This window comes from Petaurus breviceps, unplaced genomic scaffold (assembly GCF_028583685.1).
Source record: "Petaurus breviceps papuanus isolate PSGF00001 unplaced genomic scaffold, PetGlider_PUasm1.0 91133, whole genome shotgun sequence".
Classification (NCBI taxonomy): domain Eukaryota; kingdom Metazoa; phylum Chordata; class Mammalia; order Diprotodontia; family Petauridae; genus Petaurus; species Petaurus breviceps.
The window spans coordinates 32,347,884-32,361,499 of record NW_027187419.1 but is presented as its reverse complement, the minus strand read 5'-3'; the positions used below and the strand labels follow the sequence as shown (position 1 = coordinate 32,361,499).

The window sequence follows — 13,616 nt, the reverse complement described above, 5'->3', positions numbered from 1 at the left end:
TGGGCAACTCTTTCCCATGTCCTCCTATAAATTCACTACCAGACACTGTGTGCTGGGGCCTTCTTCACATTCTTTGACATCATGTGGATTCAGTGAAATCTGAAGCCATCAGTTGGTTATCTATCCCACATCCCTGCCATTTGGCCAACCCATCATTTTCCCATACGTGTGTTTTGGGTTTTAGTATAAAATTTCTGACTCTGCTTGTCCAGTGTAATTCTTTGGTTTTTTTCCTTGTATTCCAAGCTGCTTACATCATCATGCATTCTCCTTTCTACTTTTGTTGTCCTTCAACTGCCTCTTCAGAATCTGTAATATTCCAATGCTGATAGTCAGTCATACAACAGCACCAGAAGAATATTTGTATTAAAAAAAAAAAAAGTTAAGTCTTTGGTTTAGGGAGAAGCATGGGGTCACCAAAAGAATTATGAAATTTTCCATGGGCAGTCAAGCCCCCTTTCCTGTACAGTTCTGGGCATACCTCATTGTCATTTTGCAGTTTTTTTTCCCCCAAATATATGAATCATAGACTGCAAACTAGGCATTCTTCATCCTCTTGGTTTTTCCTGTGTAGAAAGTCAGGATGAAAAACTCTTTTACTTGGGGGTGGGAGAAAAGCTGTATTTAATCTGAGACTTTGTGTAATGTTCAAGTCTGATGGCACCTCTAACAGAACATCTAGAGGGCTTGACCATCAACTTGAAATCTGCACTGGGTCCCTAAAAGTGCACTGGACTTGATTGTAAAAGCCTCAAGTTCATAGCCATCCTTTATTACCCGTGTGATCTTAGACATGTTAATTAAACTTACTGGACCTCAGTTTCCTCACCTGGAAATGAGTCAGGGCTGGACTAGATGACTCCTTATGTCCCTTACAGCTGTAAATCTGTAGTCTTATGATCCTCCATGACTGTGACAATTCCTTTTGGTGACCATACATCTCCTGGCAATAGTAAGAATCAAATGGTCATTAGATAAAGTTCATGCTTTCTCCTAAATTCATGTTGATTCGGTTTGGGGTACTGGAAAACCTGATGATGTAGTTTGGGATTGCTGTGAACCCCAAAATATCAGGGTACAGGGCAGCATCTACCTAGAATGAAATCATACACTCAAACCTTCTTCCAGTCCAATGACAAGGTTTATTGTAAGATTCTTAGGGAATCTGCAACTTAAAGGGTGAGACTGATGCTTATATTCAAAAAGGACAGTGAAAGAACTGAGATGGGATTAAAGAGGGGTAAGTAATCTGGGGTGGGCCAGGACTGACAGTGAAAGGACTATCAAGTAAGCTAATTAAGTGATCTAGGTGGGCTAGGGTGGGCCAGATGCCTTGGGCAGAGGTGCTGGACTACTGAAATGCATGGGAAAATTCAGGGAATAGGTTGATTTCAAGGACATGGTTTTTCCTTTTAAAGGTCCAGGTCCCTCCACCACATCAGTGTGATATCACTAACTTCCTATTAGTTATTTCAAACTGATTGTCCTTTAGACATCTTAACCTCACCTATAGCAAAAGCCTTTATTTTGTTGTGGCCATCATTCTTCCAGATTTTTGAGTTCATTATCGAAGTGTTATCCTCGGGCCCTCCATCTCCCTCACCAACATAACCAACCTATCAGTTGCCAAGGTTTGCCTTTTGTACTTCTACCACATCTCTTGCCTCCACTAACACAGCCATGGCCTTCATTCAAGACTATCACTTCTTTCCTACATTATTAATTCAGCAGCCTTGTAAGTGGTTTCTTTCCCTCAAGTTGTTTCCATTCCAATCCATTCTCCATATAATTGTTGAAATTTTTTTCCTTAATTACTTTATTATTTGTTGAAATTATTTTCCAATGACCATGTCAGTCCCCATTGAAATAAACTGCACCAGCTCCTTACTGCCTATATAATCCAGTATAATAAACTCCTATGTTTGTCTTTAAAGCCCTTCAGATTCTGGTACCAGCCTGTCTTTGCAGCCTTATTTCTTAGACATTTCTCCCATTACTACACTCTGTGGTTCAGCCAAGCTGGCCTCTCTGTTTCTCACATACAACATTCCTATCTCCTATCTTTGTGTTTGCTCTGGTTATCCCCCATGATTATATTGTATTTCATCTTCACCTCTACCTCATAGACTGTCTACGCTGAGGCCACCTACACATAGCTGTTCCTAAACCCTTGCATTAAACTATTTATTCCATATAGTATACTTATATTTATTTATTTGTGTTTATATATATATATCCATATATATTTATTGCACATAATATACTTATTATATATATATATACTATATGTAGTATATGAAGAGGATCTTCATAAAATGATGAGGGGTGCTTGAGACCCCAAAATACATGCTGGGTCCTGCCAAATGAATTTGACTCAAGTCTTCTCTCAGCCAAAGAAAAGCAAAGTTTATTAAAAGTTTGCTATATTGGGTAGATTCTTAAGGAGCCTGGGTATCTGTAAGGCTTGCATTGGACAAGCGGGCCAGAATCATCTGACACACAGCAAGTCTGTGCTAGAAGTCTATAGTGCTCTCACACCACATGGAGGCAAGATGGGGTCTTATATACAGAAAGGTTGTGGGAGGCATCTAGGGGAGGTCTAGAGGAGGAGTTTGGGTAGGGTCTTCAGAAGGAGTCAGATGAGGTCAGAATCCAGTAATGAGTTTGGGGAGGGTCTTCAGGAGGAATCTATGAGATAAGACTCCAGGAAATGAGTGATTAAGGGTAGGAAGTTGCTGGAGGCTACCTGGAGTGGACAGACAATGGTGGGCTAGGTCAATTCAAGGGTAGAACAAATTTGGGTCTGGACAAAGGAGGGCTAAAGATTTGGGCAGAGCCACATTGAAAGGCCTATGGCCTCAGGCAAATTCCTTATCAAATGGGAAGATTCAATCAGAGTTCAAGGGGGTTCCCAGAGCCTGTACTTCCTCCTTATACATGGTATATATGTACTATACATAGTATACATATGTATTGTTTTCCTGACAAAATGTGAACTCCTTGATTAAAGGAATTGTTCCATTTTTGTCTCTTTTTGCCCACCATAGTACCTGGTACATAGTTGGTGACCCTACAGAAAGGGTTTCTACCGAAAGAACAGGCTCCAACAAAGATGTGTATGTATAATTGAACTGAACTGTTAACAATATGCTCTGAAATTATAGCAATGAAGCCATGGCCCACTTCAGCCTCTGAAGACTGCCCTTAGGCCTCAGCTCTGTCCTCTCACCCCAGCTTCAGTTTCACCCACTGGTTCCATTTCTAAAAGTTCAAAAACCATTTATTTAATAATGTGCTAATAGATTTTTACTAGGAATGAAAGTCAAGTTCACTGATCTATGGTTTGAATAATTAACCTTCTTTTTGCAGTTTGAACATTCACCCATCTTCAGCCTTGCAGAAACTGTCTAATTCACTATAATCTTAAACCCATTATACTCCCTTGATTTACAGATGAGGACATTGTGACCTTGAGAAGTTAAATGAGTTAAGTAAGGTCACTTAGCAAGTGGGTGGCAGAGCCAAGACAGCTAGCTCCTGACTCCCAAGTCCAGTGTGCTTCCTTCCTACAATACAACCTACCTCCCATTTGTAAAAAGTTAAGCCTGAATCTTACCCTTGTTGATATCAAGTCCCAGGACCAAAAGTCAGTTCCCCAACCCCTGGCCATACCAAGGTCTCCCAGATCAATAAAGATCTATAAAGACTTCTAGAGGCAGAATCCACAGGCACTCCTGGTAATCCATTCCAATATTTAACAAATACAATATCAGGAAATTGTTTCATAGTCCCTTCCAGACTCCTCCATGAAATGCCACTACCTATTAGTTATTTCTCTAAGTATGCAAGGAGCTTAATCATGCTCCTTTTATATGATTTCAGTCCTCTGGGGCTTCCTGCCCCCATTTGCAGCAGTTAACATGCCAAAACTTCACTCAGTGAAAGCCACAATTCTCTAATATCCTGGAATTTCAGCACAGTGTGAGAAGCTAAGTGACTCTGGCCTCATTATATTAAGCTAAAATGGCAGAGGAGAATTACATGCTAAAAAAAAAATACAAAATGATGGATTAATATTATACCTTGATATAACAAATCGTGACATAGGGTGGAAGCATTAAACCAATTAGCAGCTTGTTACATAGCTTCACCTCAGAACAGAACAGAGGACTGATAGTTTGACAAATGGCATTTACCATAGGTCTTGTGGTGGAAATTTTCAATTCTGGTCTCACGACATGCATCATTTAACAAAGGAAGAACCAGCCCAAATCCTGTCCAAAGAGGATGTATTCACAAGATTATCGATATGGATCTTAAAGAGACCTCAGAGGAAACTGAGGCCCAGAGAAGTAAATGACTTATCCAAGGTCACACAGTAAATAACAGGGCCATGATTCAAACCTAAGGCCAGAATCCAATCAAAGCCTTTTGTATTTTGCCACAGTTAACTGGAGAATTCATTTCTGACTTTCTCTACAGTAGAGAGAATATTGGACACGATGTCAGGAGACATGAGTTTAAGTTCCAAATCTGCCACTGTATGACCTTGGACAAATCATTTCACTGCCCTAAGTATCAGTTGCATTACCTGTAAAAAGGGGATAAGGACATTCCCTAAGCTTCCCTCACAGGATAGGAATCACAGCAATCTTAGAGTTTAGAGGGAGCTCAAAACTTATCTAGTCCAATCTCCTCACTTTGCAGATGGGGAAATTGAGGTCCAAAGAGTTAAAGTTCCTTACTAAAGGCCAATCAACAAACATTTATTTAGCACCTACTGTATTCCAGGGTGACATGATGCCAACTCTCAAGGAGCTAACACTCTAATAAAGTAATACAACTTGTTTACATATAAGTAAATATAAGATTCAGTTGAGATATATACTCAGTGATTGGGGGAAGATGTAACTTTTGGGGGGGTGTTTGGAGGGGGTTGGTTTTTGGAAGGGGGAAGGCAGGGCAATTGGGGTTAAGTGACTTGCCCAAGGTCACACAACTAGTAAGTGTTAGGTGTCTGAGGCCAGATTTGAACTCAGGTTGTCCTGACTCCAGGGCTGGTGCTCTATTCACTGTGCCACCTAGCTGCCCCAAAGATGTAACTTTAGCAGAAAGAACACATTGATAGCAACTCATATTCTAGATCTAGGAATTTTTTCCATTCTGCCATATTGCCTTTGATTATGAAAATATGGAATTAAAAAAAAGAATCTAAAAGTCCTTTGTACCTATAAAGTGCTATATAAATTGAACTATAGTAGTATACATATATATATAACTATATATTAATATTTATATAGCAGTTATTATGTGCCAGGAACTATACTAAATACTTTGCAATTAATATTTCATTTACCCTCACAACAACCCTGGGATGTAATGCTATATTATCCCCATTTTATGAATGAGGAAACTGAGGTGAACAGCATTGGAAGTCACAGTTTTCTAATATCATGGAATTTCAGCACAGTGTGAGAAGCTAAGTGACTCTGGCCTCATTAAATTAAGCTAAAAAGACAGCATCACACATCTAGTAAGTACCTGAGGTCAGGTTTGAGCTCAAGTCTTCCTGACTTCAGGCCCAGCTCTTTATCTGTTATCCCACCAAGCTAGAGAAGACTTGGAAGGGGAAGGGTGTAATTGCTTTTTCAATTATTTGAAGGGCTACTCTATGGAAGAGGGATTAGACTTTTCCCATTACTAATGATTGCCCAAATTCCTTAAAATTACCAAATGATTATTCAAATTGTATTTTAAAAAGCTGAATTTTTGGAAAATAATTATGCTAATAAAATTTATTCTTGAGAGCTGGCAGTCATCAGTTATGCCATTTAAGACTTTTTTTTTTCTATCAGTCTGGATGATCCTCCCCCTAGGGTGGGTGGGTGAGTGAATGTTTGAGCATGTCAGGAACAAAGTAAATGTCATGAGACTGGGGACATGGATGGAGGGGAAGGGAGAGGAGAGAAGGGGGGTGGGGTTAGTTGGATCAGCAGATTATTTGTATATTGTTCTGTATAGTAGAGCAAGGGGGAAAAATACCCCACCACTATTGCCATTTTAAAGGAACAGAATCTGCCCTCGAGGGAGCAGTCACGTTCCTTTGTCTGATTAATGTCAGTCTCCTAAACACTATGATCCTATCAGGTTGAGCCCCCTGAAATTGACAGATTCGGAGAAAGTGACTTCAGCTTGCCAAGTCTGGGCAAAGGCTGGATTCCGGTCAGAGTTCCAAGGGCATGGGAAGACAATAAAGAAACAGGCGTGGTGGAACACATCAGATAGTTTAAATGAGATTTCAGTGGTATTCCTGATGAAGGGACAAGCAGGCAGCCATAAAAAGTGCTTTCCCTTTAGGCCCCATTATTTACGGACAGATTCAGCATGCTGATCAAACTTCCGTATCACCACCTCCACAGCTGGTGGCCTAACCCTGCCTTCCCAAGCTGTGAATAAGCATTAAGTCCTTTCTAAAATGTTAGGCAGACCCTGGGAGTAGAGTTTCTCTTGGTTTTCTGTTTGTTTTTAGTAAAATTCTCCCAGCATCCCAGGAACTGCTTTAAAGAAGATGGGGATGAGTGTTAAGAAAAAAAGCAAGGTGACAAGGACTCTAGCCTTTTGTTTTTGTTATTAATGTTTATTTGTTCAGTTGTGTCTTGACTCTTTGGGACCCCATTTGGGGTTTTCTTAGAAAAGGTACTGGAGTGATTACCATTTCCTTCTCTAGTTAATTTTACAGGTGAAGAAATTGAGGCAAACAGGGTTAAGTGACTTGCCTAGGGTCACGCAACTATAAGTGTCTGAGTCTGAATTTGAACTTGTCTTCCTGACTCCAGGCCCAGTGCTCTATCCACTGTGCCACCTAGCCACCCTTTGTTGTTAATACAGCTTCCTAAAGATCTGAGTAAAATCAGGCAAGTGTTAAATAGCACTTTGTTTATGCATCAGTGGAATGGGTTTAATAGTTTGCCAACAGATGCTGGATCCTCAGATGAAAAGCCACTGCATGAATTTTGTGTTTTGTGTTTTTGTTAGTAATAGCAACATTCCATATGCTGTGGGGGTGGAAATCGTATCCATAGGGACCACATGTGATTTTGAAGCCAGTGCGGTGCATTCATGTCAGTTGCTAATCTGTTCCCATAAATGCATTTTTGCTACTTTGAAAGGTACCCTGAGACCATCAAATCAGTCAAGTCGGCCCTCAGGACACAGGGGGAGTTTTAATACCCTTCTAAGTTATTGTTTCTCAGTTGCATGCTTGATTTCCTTAGCAATGCACTGTATACTTGCCCCAGTAATTTATAGCAAAGAACTGAACCATGTAGCCAGTCTGTAAGCAGCCCTGTGATCTGATAGGACACTCTCTGCCCCCCCCCCATCACCTCCCCTACATCCATCTCTGCTTCTTCCCATTGCTTATTCCTTATCCCTTTGCTGATAAAACCAGAGGTTGATATTTATGCACACATGCTGCTTTTGAAAAAGAAAAGGAAAAAAAATGATGGAACCAAGGGAAAACCCAACTGTCTGGAACTAAACCAAGAGTGAGCTCTTCAAGGTTGACCTTTTTGTTGAAGTAACTTAATGCAATTATGTCATCCTTCCAAGATACATTATTTTATTGTTTTGCTGGGAATTTTTGCTGTGAGAGGAGTGCACTTTGGGGAGAATAAAATGCTAAACTCTTTGTTACCATTAAGTTTACATCTCCTTGATGAGGTAAGTGCTAAACAGAATGAACATACAACACAAACCCTGCCCTCTAGAAGCTTGACTCAACATTGCCTAAGCCCAGCCTGTCTGACATTGGAAGGCCTTCAGTTAAAGGCTGCTGTCTTCACTAAGGGTTCTTAGCATCACAGGATCAAAGGTTGAGAGTTTGAAGGCATCAATGGACCTTAATCTCATCCAACCTCCTCACTTTATAGGTGAGAAAACAGAGATTAGGTGATTTACCCAGAGTCTCACAAACAGATAATGGCAAAGCTAGCATTTGACACCTTGTCATCTGATTCCAGATCTAATGCCCTTTCCACTCCAGGACAGGTTGCTATGAAGAACCAATTGTACAATGTCTATAAAGTAATTTGTAAACTACAAAACATTAATAATGGCAATATATGTGTGTGTATGTATATATGTGGTTGTTGTTTTTTTTGACTAAAAACACTTTTTGAAGTTGATCTCTTTTTTTATCAGTGACTGATTTGGAGGTTTCTAGCTAGTTTATGAGCTAAGTACATTAAATGAGGACAGATATATGAAGGAACCAGGATTGGAAATTGTAAATGATCAGTAATAGAGAGGTCATGGAATCATAGATTTAAAGCTAGAAAGGAACCATTCATTTTATATATGAAGAAAGTAAAGTGTAGAGAGGAGAAGCAGCTTCATAAGATTTAGGGGTAGAAGGTACCTGAGAAATCACTTAGTTCATCAATTATTTAGTAGGTACTATTATCATCCCTATTTTACAGATGAGGAAGCTGAAGCAAACAGAGGTTAAGAGGCATGTAGTTGATTCAGTGACTAGAGCACTCAACTTTGAGTCAAAAAGACTTGAGTTCATACCTGACCTCAGACACTTACTAGTTGTGTGATGCTGGATGAGTCACTTAACCTCTGCCTGACTCAGTTTCCTCATCTGTAAAATGGGAATAATAATAATAATAATACTAGCATGTATCTCCCAGTGTTGTTGTAAGGATAAAATGAGGTGATATTTTTAAAGTGCTTTGCAAACTTTCAAGCACTATATAAATGCTAGCTATTATTGAATGACTTGCCTGAAGTCATACAGCTGGTAAGTTTTTGAGGTCAAATTTTAATTCAAACATTCCTCACTCCAGGTGCAGCCCTCTATCCCCTGAATTACCAGGATGCACAAAGTATAGACTTCAGAAAGGTTATACTGTAGGATAGCATGATTCAACGTGACACAGTTTTGGTGTGTTTATGGCTTCCAGGGTTTATCATCTGAAAGCCATTGTCTTCAATAAAGGTTCTTACCATCATAGGATCACATATTTAGAGGTAGAATGGAGAAAGGGACCTTAGAGATTGCTGGACCCAACCTTCTTACCTTATCAGTGAGGAAACTGAGGTCCAGAAAGATACTGACTTGACTTGTCCAAGTTTATATAAGATAGTATTGATAGAGTTGAGATTCTATGCCAGGTCCTTTCATTATAAAGCTAGGGTACTTTCCATTATATTAACTCACCTTTCTCCCTAGGGACTCATAGCAGAAGTTGAACCCCAGTTCTCTGACTCTAAATAATATTGCCCTTATCAATATACTGTGACCACATCTTAAGTAGAATAGAGTTATGGAGTAATTTTAAAAAAAAAAGGACAGTCTTTATTGCCGAACTGAAGAGTTTGCACTTGATCTAATAAATAGGAGAGACTTCTTGTAATTTCTTAAGTAGAGTGTTGTGGGAAAACTGAATTTCTGGGAGAATAATCTGACCTCAGCATGTAGGTTGTCAGAGGGAGAAAAGTGTCTGAAAGACAGAAGAATGGGGGTTATTACAATATTGTACTAGTTATATTTTGAAGGAGAAAAAGCACTCATTGACTAGATGGACGTATATGAGCAAAGGAGAAGTTAAAAAGTTTTGAATCTGAAAGTTGAGGAGACTAGAGAAATCACGGACAAAAATAAGAAACCACTGACAAATCAGAAGAGCCCCTCTAGGAAAAATATAAGGAGGGCTAGAAAGGAAAGTGACTTTAGGCATGCTGATTTTGAGATCGTGGCAGGACAGCTGAATGTCTTATAGTCAGTCAGTGAGAATTTATTTATAGGCTTCTAGAATTAAGAGGTAAGTTAAGATTAGGAATCTATTTTATAAGATTTGGAATTTATTAAATATATTATTTATATTTATAATATTTATAAATATTATATTTTAATTTATAATATTTATATTAAATATTATAAGATTTGGAATTTATTAAAAATTAAGATGGTTACTGAATCCAAAAAAGTGGAGAGGTCCCTGGAAGGGTAAAAAGACAGAAGGCCAGAGAAAAAGGTAACTCATTCAGTATGTCATAAGGACAATTCTCAGTTATTAATCGAAATAGATGATCTCTGAGGTCACTTACAACTCTGAGATTCTAGGACTCTTGGCACCTCAGGAAAACTTTTAGTTAGGGAGTAGAAAGAGGAAGAGACCAGTATAAGAGATAGCATATCATGGAGGTTGGAGAACAAGAAAAGTATACTAACAAAAAGTAGAAGGGAAATTTTCAAGAAAAACAGTCAAAAAGTTGAGAGGTACTGGGGGGGGGGGTGACCATTCCATTTAGCGGTAGATGACTGATAACTTAATGTCACAGTTTCAGAAGGGATGGTCTCTTTATTGGGCCATGAGAAGCAGATAGGAAGCTAAGAAGTTGTTTTGTTTTGCTTTGTTTTAAATGGTAGCAAAGGATATCAGCCTCTCATCAAAAGTGTTTGGCTATGAAAAATAAGAAATAAATGACAATAATGAAAAGGGGCAGGAGTTTTACATTTAAGACTGGGAAGACCCAAATATGTTTGGAAGTGGCTTTGAGAAAGATCTAGCAGACAGATTAAAAATTCCAAAGAGATAAAAGATAAGGGGAGAAGCAGCATGCCTCGAAAAATAGGAATGCGTGAAATCTCAAATGCATGGTGAAGTACTAGCTTTAAGGAGAAGGGAGCACATTTCCTCTGAAGCACAGGAAAGGGGAAAAGGGTCACTCTGGTGGGTCTTTTATGTTTAAAAGGGAATATAGGGGGTGGGGCCAAGATGGTAGACTAAAGGCAGTGACTCTCCCTATCTATCCCATATTCCCCTCTGAACAACTCTAAAATAACACCTTAGAATGAAGTCCAGGGTAACAGAACCAACAAATGCACAGTGTGAAAGAACTTTCCAGCCCAGGACAGCTTAGAAGATTGGCAGGAAAGATCTGTCTCAGTGGGTGAGAGTGGAGTACAGTCCAACGCAGGCTGTGCCAGCATAGCCCACAACCCAACAAGCCAGCAGCAGGTTTTATTTCAGCCCACAAACAGTGAGGGTGTTGGACAACTGGTCAGAAGGAGATTAGAAGGGACAGTTTGATGGCACTGGGAGCAGGACTCTGTTGCATTACATATACATACATGGTTCTGGGTCCCAGTCCCAGGGTGAGGAGGAAAAGCACTAGTGTTCTATAGAGCATGAGACCACAAGGGCACAGGGGCTCTGCAAAAAAGGTGCAGGGCAGAGAAGAGTGCTTGTGGTCACTCACAGGCCAGGAAAGCAGTGACCACCCCTCTCCTCAGAACATACCACCCTGGAAGAACTAGCTCCAAAAAAAGCAGCATGGAGAACCCAAAGGCAGGAGCAGTACTCCCTCTACCCCAGGAACAGAGCCCAACTTTAAGATAAAATTAAAAGTCAAGAAATGGACTAGAAAAATGAGCAAATAACAAAAAAGAACCTGACCATAGAAAGTCACTATGGTGACAGGGAAGATCAAAACACAAACTCAGAAGAAGATAGCAAAGTCAAAACTGCTACATTCATAGCATCAAAGAAAAATGTGAATCCCTTATAATTAATCTTTCCTCTTTACCTTTTTTATGCTTCTCTTGAGTCTTGAATATGGAAGGCAAAATTTTCTATTCAGCTCTAGTTTTTTTTTTTCATCAGAAATGTTTGACAGTCAGGCCCAAAAAGAATTTCTGGAAGAGCTCAAAACAGATTTTAAAAATCAAATAAGAGAGGTAGAAAGGATGAAATGGGAAAAGAAATGGGAGTTATGAGGTAAGAAGATAATGAAAAAAGCAGTCAGAAACAAGTCAACAGCTTGATAATGGAGGCACAAAAAAAAATACTGGAAAAAATAACACCTTAAAAAACATAATGGGCCAAATGATAAAAGAGCTACAAAAATTCACTGGAAAGAAGAATGCCTTTAAAGGAACAACTGGCCAAATGGAAAAAGAGGTACAAAAGCTCAGTGAAGAAAATAATTCTTTAAAAATTAAAACTGGACAAGTAGAAGCTAATGACTCCATGAGACATGAAGGTATGATAAGAATGCAAAATGCAAAAATAGAAGAAAATGTGAGATATCTCCCTGGAAAAACAGTTGACTAGGAAACTAGATTGAGGAGAGAAAATTTTAAGAATTATTGAACTACCTGAAAGCCATGATAAAAAAAAGAGCCTGGACATCAAATTTCAAAAAATTATCCAGAAATACTGCCCTGATATCCTAGAAGTTAAGGGCAGAATAGAAATTGAAAGAATCCATTGATCCCCTCCCAATTGAAAACTCCTAGGAATGTTATAGCCAAATTCCAGAACTCCCAGGCTGAGTAGAAAATATTGCCAGGGCCATCACCAGCCATCTTGACTTGTGTTTTGACACTGGGCTCTAGAGACTCTGGAGGAGAAAGTGAGGCTGATGACTTTGCACAGTTCTGCCTCACTTAAATCCAGTTCACTCACAAGTCAAGACTCACCTTTGTGATGTCATTGGTTCTCTTCAAGAATGGAGGATGAACATAACAAACAATATTGTAAGCATCCAGGAAGAAATAATTCAAATATCATAGAGCCACAAACAAGGTAACAAGATTTAGCAGCTTCTATATTAAAGGATCAGAAGGCTTGGAATATGACATTCCAGAGGGCAAGGAGCCAGAATTACAACCAAGTATCACCTACCCAGCAAAACTGAGTATAATCCATCAGGGGTAAAAATGAATACTTATTGAATAGAAGACTTTCAAATATTTCTGATGAAAAAAAGCAGAGCTGAATAGAAAATTTTGACTTTTATATTCAAAACTCAAGAAAACCATAAAAAAGGTAAACAGGAAAGATTAATCATAAGGAATTCAATAAGGTTAAATGGTTTACATTCCTCCATGAGAAGATGACACTTGTACTAAGGACTTTATTATTATTAGGACAGTTAGTAGCAGTATACAGAGAGGGTATGAATGTGAGTTGACTATGATGGAATTATATCTAAAAAAATTAAAGTAAAGGGTAAGAAAGAGGGATTACTGGGAGGAGGGGAGAGAGGTAGGATGGGGTAAATTATCCCACATAAAAGAGGTTTTACAATGGAGGGAAAGATGAGGTGGGTGATAGGGGGAGTCACTTGAACCTTACTCTCATTGGAATTGGCTGAAAGAAGGAATAACATACACACTCGGTTGCTTATAGAAATCTCTCAACCTACAGAAAAAATAGGAAAGGAAGAAGAGAAGGGAAAGAGGTGGATTGGGGGAGGCAGCAGTCAGAAACAAGACACTTTTGAGAAGGGTCTAAAAGAGAGAAGGATAAATGGGGAAAATAGGATGGAGGGAAATATACAACATAATAATCATAACTGTGGACAAAAATTCATAACAAGTTTCTCTGATAAAGACCCCATTTCTCAAATATATAATAGTCATATTTATAAGAATATATGTCATTTGCCAATTGACAAATGCAAGTCACTCCTCAGTTGATAAATGGTCAAAAGATATGAACAAGTAGTTTTTAGATAAAGAAATCAAATCTGTAGTCATAAAAATATTCTCTAAATCACTATTGATTACAGAAATGCAAATTAAAACAACTCTAAGGTAC

At 38.9% G+C, this 13,616-nt stretch overlaps 1 protein-coding gene across 3 annotated transcripts in view; it reads left to right on the top strand.

Annotated features, from left to right (window-relative positions):
- FAT3 (FAT atypical cadherin 3) overlaps positions 1–13,616 on the top strand; it is a 760,616-nt gene that overhangs the window by 675,753 nt on the left and 71,247 nt on the right. The window lies entirely within an intron of this gene.